The sequence below is a fragment of the Bos indicus genome, chromosome 9 (assembly GCF_029378745.1).
Source record: "Bos indicus isolate NIAB-ARS_2022 breed Sahiwal x Tharparkar chromosome 9, NIAB-ARS_B.indTharparkar_mat_pri_1.0, whole genome shotgun sequence".
NCBI lineage: Eukaryota > Metazoa > Chordata > Mammalia > Artiodactyla > Bovidae > Bos > Bos indicus.
Window position 1 is genome coordinate 100,037,433 of NC_091768.1, and position 6,517 is coordinate 100,043,949.

A 6,517-nucleotide genomic window follows, 5' to 3' on the forward strand; every position below is an offset into this window, starting at 1 on the left:
CAGTCAATCCTAACGGAAATCAATCCTGAATATTCATTGAAGGGACTGATGCTGAAGCTGAAACACCAATACTTTGGCCACCTTATGCGAAGAGCCGACTCACTGGAGAAGACCCTGATGTGAGAGACATTGAAGGCAAAAGGAGAAGAGGGCAGCAAAGGATGAGATGGTTAGATAGCATCACCGACTTAACAGGCATGAATTTGAGCAAACCCTGGGAGATAGTGGAGGACACAGGAGCCTGGAGTGCTGCAGTTCATGGAGTCACAAAGAGTTGGACACAACTTAGCATTTGAACAACAACAACAGCAACTCCTCAGCTAGGGCCATCTGATTGATACATCGGAAGTGGGGTGAAGTGACCTGGAGGAAACGAGAATAAGGGAATTCAGGCTATCTCGGGGCCAGGACCAGGTGTCTAGCACAGACTATGGAGAGGTAAATCCCAAAATAATTATCAAATGAAGAAACAAAGTGTCCTCAACTCCTGAGCACAATGAAATTCTGTCTCAGGGGGAAAAAAAAAAGCAAAAAATAAGCAGTGCAAAATAAAGAAAATGCAACTGCAATAATAGATTATGTATAAAATAGTTACAATATAAAATTATAAAGTGTATTCATACCTGTACTTAGGGAAATATAAGCAGAAAAGCAAGGTACTTTCTGTGATATTTTTTACTTTTAGTGATTTATCACTTTTAATGATAAAAGGATAAAAGTGAGTTAAAGGTAAAAGTACAGTAAAATGAATACACTCACGCAAAATGTGATTCTTTAGGAGAAACAAAAGAAGAAAACAGTAAGTGATAAATGATAAAGTACTAGAGAGAATCGCTAATGTTGGGGGAGGGGCAATGTAAGAATTTAAGCTAAAATTGGGATAAGATGTAAAAGTTTTTCAGAAAATGTTATCACCATTGACTTTAGAAGAAAGAAAATCCAGGCTGCCTCTAGGAAGTTAAAAACATTGTCAAAGAGCCTACATGTCAGAAAGATGAGCCAAGCTGAGATGCTTTCACAGGTGAATTTTTTTTCAAATCTCCAAATAATAAATATCTTCTATATAAGCTTCTGCAGAGAGAAAAAGATATTGCCTTTATTTGTCTAAATTTTATAAAATGCTTTATTCCAAACCTTTAGCAAGTATCCATAAGAAAACTACAGATAATTTCATATATAATTTGAAATAAAAAACCCTGATTCAATATTTGTAAAACTGTTCTGTGATGACCTAAATGGGAAAGACATCTAAAAACAGATGGGATATATGTATACATATAACTGATTCAGTTTGCTGTACAGCAGAAACTAATACAACATTGCAAAGCAACTATACTCCAATAAAAATTAATTTAAGAAAAACAAAAGGAGCTAACTGGTTACATATAAATAATTCTAAGCTTTTGAACAATTATAAAACTACGTGTCAAAGATATATTTGCTTTTTAAAAAGTTGACAGCAAATTGCAAATCGAATATTAGTTATTCTAAGAAAGAATGGCTCTTTCATGTTCATAATTTTATTAATAAAATTAAGTTTAAAAGTCATGTTCACTCCAATAAGTACTAAAGTAACATTCACTAAAATTCTGTATTGACTCCATGTTTAAAAAATATGTGATACTTTTTAAAGTGATAATAGGAGAAATCAATGGTAACACATAATGAAAACTGTATAGCTTAACTGAAAGGCAGCAGACAATTTTAAAGCACTAACCGCATTCCCATTAAAACCAGGAATACGGAAAGTAAACAAGGAAATTTGACAAAAGTATAAATTAAAAAGTGGCAGTATAGGAAAGTTGTAGGATTCTTTTTCTTCTGTTTGTAGATTACGTGATTTTTTGATGCTGGAAAATAAGAAATCAACTGACAAACTACCAGAAATAGTAAGAGATTTCAGTAAGACAAGGAGTCAGAATATTAACATAAAAACCAAGAAAATAGATGACTTTGCTCATCTGGTTGCTGAAAATTTAAAGCACTGGAAGAACCAAATATATCTGAAGGTTTGGAAGAATATGCATGAACACACATTATTGGAGAGAGTGGATGTTGGTACACTGTTCTGGGAAGATGTTTAGCGTCGTGAGTCAAAATTTAAAAGCAACACATCACTTGACTTAAAAATCAGATTTCCAGTGTTATCCCCCAAGGGCAGCGCATAGGTATGCCAAAGTATCTGGGCATAGTTGTAACAATATTGTTTACAGTAGCAAAAATATAAAAATGTAGTAAAGAAAAGATGACATATATAGAAAATGGAACACACTATAACATCAAATCAGGGCATACAAAGCAAAAAGAACACCATGTAACATTAAAAATGGTGATGTAGCTATATGGTTATTAACTTGAAGACGTGTCTGACAGGTACTGAAAAGCGGCCCATTTAAGAACAGCGTGAGCAGGGTGACTCCTATTTTGTACACTTGCTGTGTCACTCACGCACGGCCGATTTATTCATCAGGCCTCTGTCTGGAAGATGTGAACAAGAAGAAGCAGTGCTTTTCTCTGAATTATGGGAATTCGAGTGAATTTTCGCTTCTTTTTATGTTGTATTTTTTTAGACGATTTCCTTCTGAGCTTTCTCCCCTCCCTGTTTCTCTTCCTTCCTTCCCATATGTTATTCCTCTTCTGCTACGAGTTTGTGTCAAATTTAGTAAGGGAAAAAAAGCTATATGCAATTATTAATAAATCAGACAATGGATTTCAAGGATATTCAAGATTTTTGCATGCGTGCTAAGTCACTTTAGTCATGTCCGACTCTTTGCAACCCCACGGACTGTAGCCCACCAAGCTCCGCTGCCCATGGAATTCTCCAGGCGAGAATACTGGAGTGGGTTGCCATGCCCTCCTCCAGGGGATCTTCCTGACCCCAGGGATCAAACCCTCGTCTCTTATGTCTCCTGCATTGGTAGATGGGTTCTTTACCACCAGTGCCATCTGGTTTCAAATCCCTTTAAAATGTTTGTGTGGAGTTACACACGCCTGTGTATCCGGAACAGTGTTTGAGTAAGTCAGCTATTAGCCAAGAGTTTCAAATCGTTAAGAGACACACATTTAGAAGCCACATGATGTTTGAGGATTTAATTTCCGAAGATAATCACACTTCTGTCATCCTCTATCCTACAACTTGTTTCTTTAATGATATTTTCAAATCGCACCATCAAGCCTGGATGACATATTATTACTGAGGGTAGTTAACTACATCCTATTATTCCCATGCAGCAGGCTTTCTTATCATAACATTAAGAGTGAGAATTTAAAGTTTGGCAACTGGCCATGAGGTTTCTAACTCTTCCTGTCCGCCCCATCCTTGGGAAAGTCCTGTGCGGTTGTGTGTTTCACACTTCTGCCTTTGGGCGAAAGGTCGGTCCAGACTCTTCACGTGAAAAGCCTTTTGCTCTTTCCCGGTGGCCCGAGCAGTGGTTCTCACGCTTGAGGGGAATCTCAGGAGGGTCCTTAGAGCTCACACTGCCCGACTCCACCTTTAGTTTTTGCTGCAGGAAGTCTAGGGTGGGGTTCCAAGATTCTACATTTCTCATGAGTTCCCTAGAGGCTGATCTGCTGGTCCACGGACCACACTGGGAGAACCGGCATTTGGTAACCAGAGTTATTTACAAACTTTTGTTTCCTTTTTCATTGCAAACCTATAGATGATACCCTTGAGGATATTTTTAAGAAGGCTGAGACAGCAAGCCTGGAATGTTTTCAAAAGGAGGCAACAAGAGTTCATTTTGCTTGTACTTTCACGGAGCTCTCAAAATGAGTGTGGTCATAAACAGATTGATACTTAACCCACATCTTGGCAGGACTAGAACAAATCGGGCAGAGAGAGTAAAAGAAATTTGCCAGCCTAGATCTCTTGTCTCTGTTCCCTTCCCAACTAGATTTTCGGAGAAGGCAATGGCACCCCACTCCAGTACTCGTGCCTGGAAAATCCCATGGATGGGGAAGCCTGGTGCACTGCAGTCCACGGGGTCGCGAAGAGTCGAACGACTGAGTGACTTCACTTTCACTTTTCACTTTCATGCATTGGAGAAGGAAATGGCAACCCACTCCAGTGTTCTTGCCTGGAGAATCCCAGGGACGGGGGAGCCTGGTGGGCTGCTGTCTATGGGGTCGCACAAAGTCGGACACGACTGAAGCGACTTAGCAGCAGCAGCAGCAACTAGATTTCGTGGGAATAGGTTTCTGTGGCGGGTCCTTGGGTGCACCTTTACAGGTACTTATTTTCCCTTTGAAGTGGGAGCAGTGATGTACACAGTACTGTACGTAAAAACAGACAATCAGCAAGGGCCTGATGCACAGCGCAGGGAGCTCTGCTCAGCATTCTGTAGTAATCTATGTGGGAAAATACTCTGAAAAGAGATGGATATACATATATGTGCAACTGGCTTGTTTTGCCGTATGACTTAACACAACGTTGTAAATCAACCATCCTCTAATATAAAATAAAAATTAAATTTAATTTAATAAAGGAATTCCTGATAGCCAGAAGGAGAGAAAAGACAGATATTTTTAAAGGAGTTGAGCTGAAGACCAATTTTTCTGGTGAGCTTAGAGGTCTGAAACAATAAAATTTTAATATGTAAATGAAGGGAAGTCATTTCTGCAGGGGCTACTAATAAGCTCTATGTGGGAGAGAGCCAAAATTATCTGACCTTTTATTCGTGAAACTGTGGGTTTGCTAAATGAGCCTGGGCATTTGCAAAGCATGCTTGTTATGAGATGTTTCCTTCCCCAGGCTTTGTTTCTGATAGCAGTCCATTAAAAGGATTATACATTCTCATTAGCAGATACTAATGTTCCTTGTGAATGATGCTCCCAGTTAAAACGCAAGCTTCTGAGTTCTGTTTACTTTGGCCACTTATTCTTATTTTCTTATCACCAAATTTCATTTTTGTGTTTTCAAGACTGTTAAGACTGTATTCCCATCTTTTGGAGATGTGAAAGTTGAAGAGGGGAAGATTTTGTTTCAAAACAAAAGAATATTTTTAGAAGACAGAGCATGGTCTTATGTGGGAATGAGCTGGGGGAGGGAGGTGGTGAGTTCTGTATTTCTGGAGTTTTCCCAGCTGAGGTTCAACAAGAACAACAGAGACGCTGCTGCTGCAGAAAGGGCTCCATCGGTGGTTTCTAGTGACGATTTCATGACTCACTGATCTTGTAGTTTCTGTCTCTGGGCATGTTCTTTTGGTTGTTAATTAATCCCTGACATGAAAAAAACAACAAACATTTAAAGCAGAAAATATTCATAGTATTTTTCCACAAGGGTGAGTCGACGGCTACCCTCCCTGCCCTGGCCCCTCGCTCACACCATTTGCTGTTCTGGAAATATTGGCAGTGGCATATGGCCTGAAATAACTCCAGAGTCAAGAGAACAAGATTGAACTTTCAGTGCCCAAGATTTATGCATCAAAAATGTCTAGGTCCCAAAGCATGTTTTATGAGAGTTAAAATGGAAGATATAGTCCCTCTGCCTCAGGTGGCAAACAGGCCATATGTCTGGGAGATTTACCTCTGCCCAGGCATCCCCGGGCCTCCACCAGCCTCTGAACTCAGAGGATCTCACCAGGAGGGCAGCGCACGCCAGCCCAGTCACCGGTACAACCGTGCTTGTAATTACAGAGGGATTCCAGCCTAACCAAGTGCGTAAAAAGATAGATGCAGGAAAAAAGGAGCAAAGTGACACATGTTCATCACATAAGTATTCAACAATTGTACATCTTCTCAAGCAACAACGATGGGAATTTATCTTAAAAGGACTGGCAGCTGTATGCACAGGATCGATGTCGAGTAAAGTCCCAAGACCACCCTTCCACCCCCAGACCAGCCTGTTTCATCCAAGATTCATGGATTCTGGTAGCTTTCAGATTCAGAAATTTCAGGGACTTCAATCTGGCTGCCACCTCCCAGTCCACTCCTGCTTTCTCTCTTCTCTTACAGTCTTTGGTTTTAGTCACTTTGACTTTATGGTTCCCTGTTTCTTATTATCCAGCCCAGGCATAGCTGTAACGATTAACGCGTAGTAGGCAGGGAAGCCTGGTGTGCTGCAGTCCTTGGAGCTGCAGAGAGTCGGACACGACTTAGCAACTGAACAACAAAGGCTGTTTGATGTTGACTGTATAACATAACTCATTTTGTTAAATTGACCAAACCACGCATAGCTATAGGATGAGAAAAGTAAACACGTGGGAAGGAAGCAATTCATGTCCGTGTCTAGGTTGCAAAGGTTTACCTTACGGTCTCTGGGAGAGACAGGGCAGATGTAATAACCGAGTGCAAGGATTTCTGTAGGAAAGTCTTTCACAGGATACAGTGTCTTTCATTTGAGCTGATTAATGACTGTGTGTGTGAATGTGTCTGGACATCAACTGCTCTAGTACACAAGAACATTACCATTTGTCAGGCAAGCCATCTCTATATACTATTTTCAAATAAAGATTACCATTTTCAAAGGGTGCTTTCTTTAGAAATTGCAATCTACTCTGGAAGTGAGTTTAAATCAATA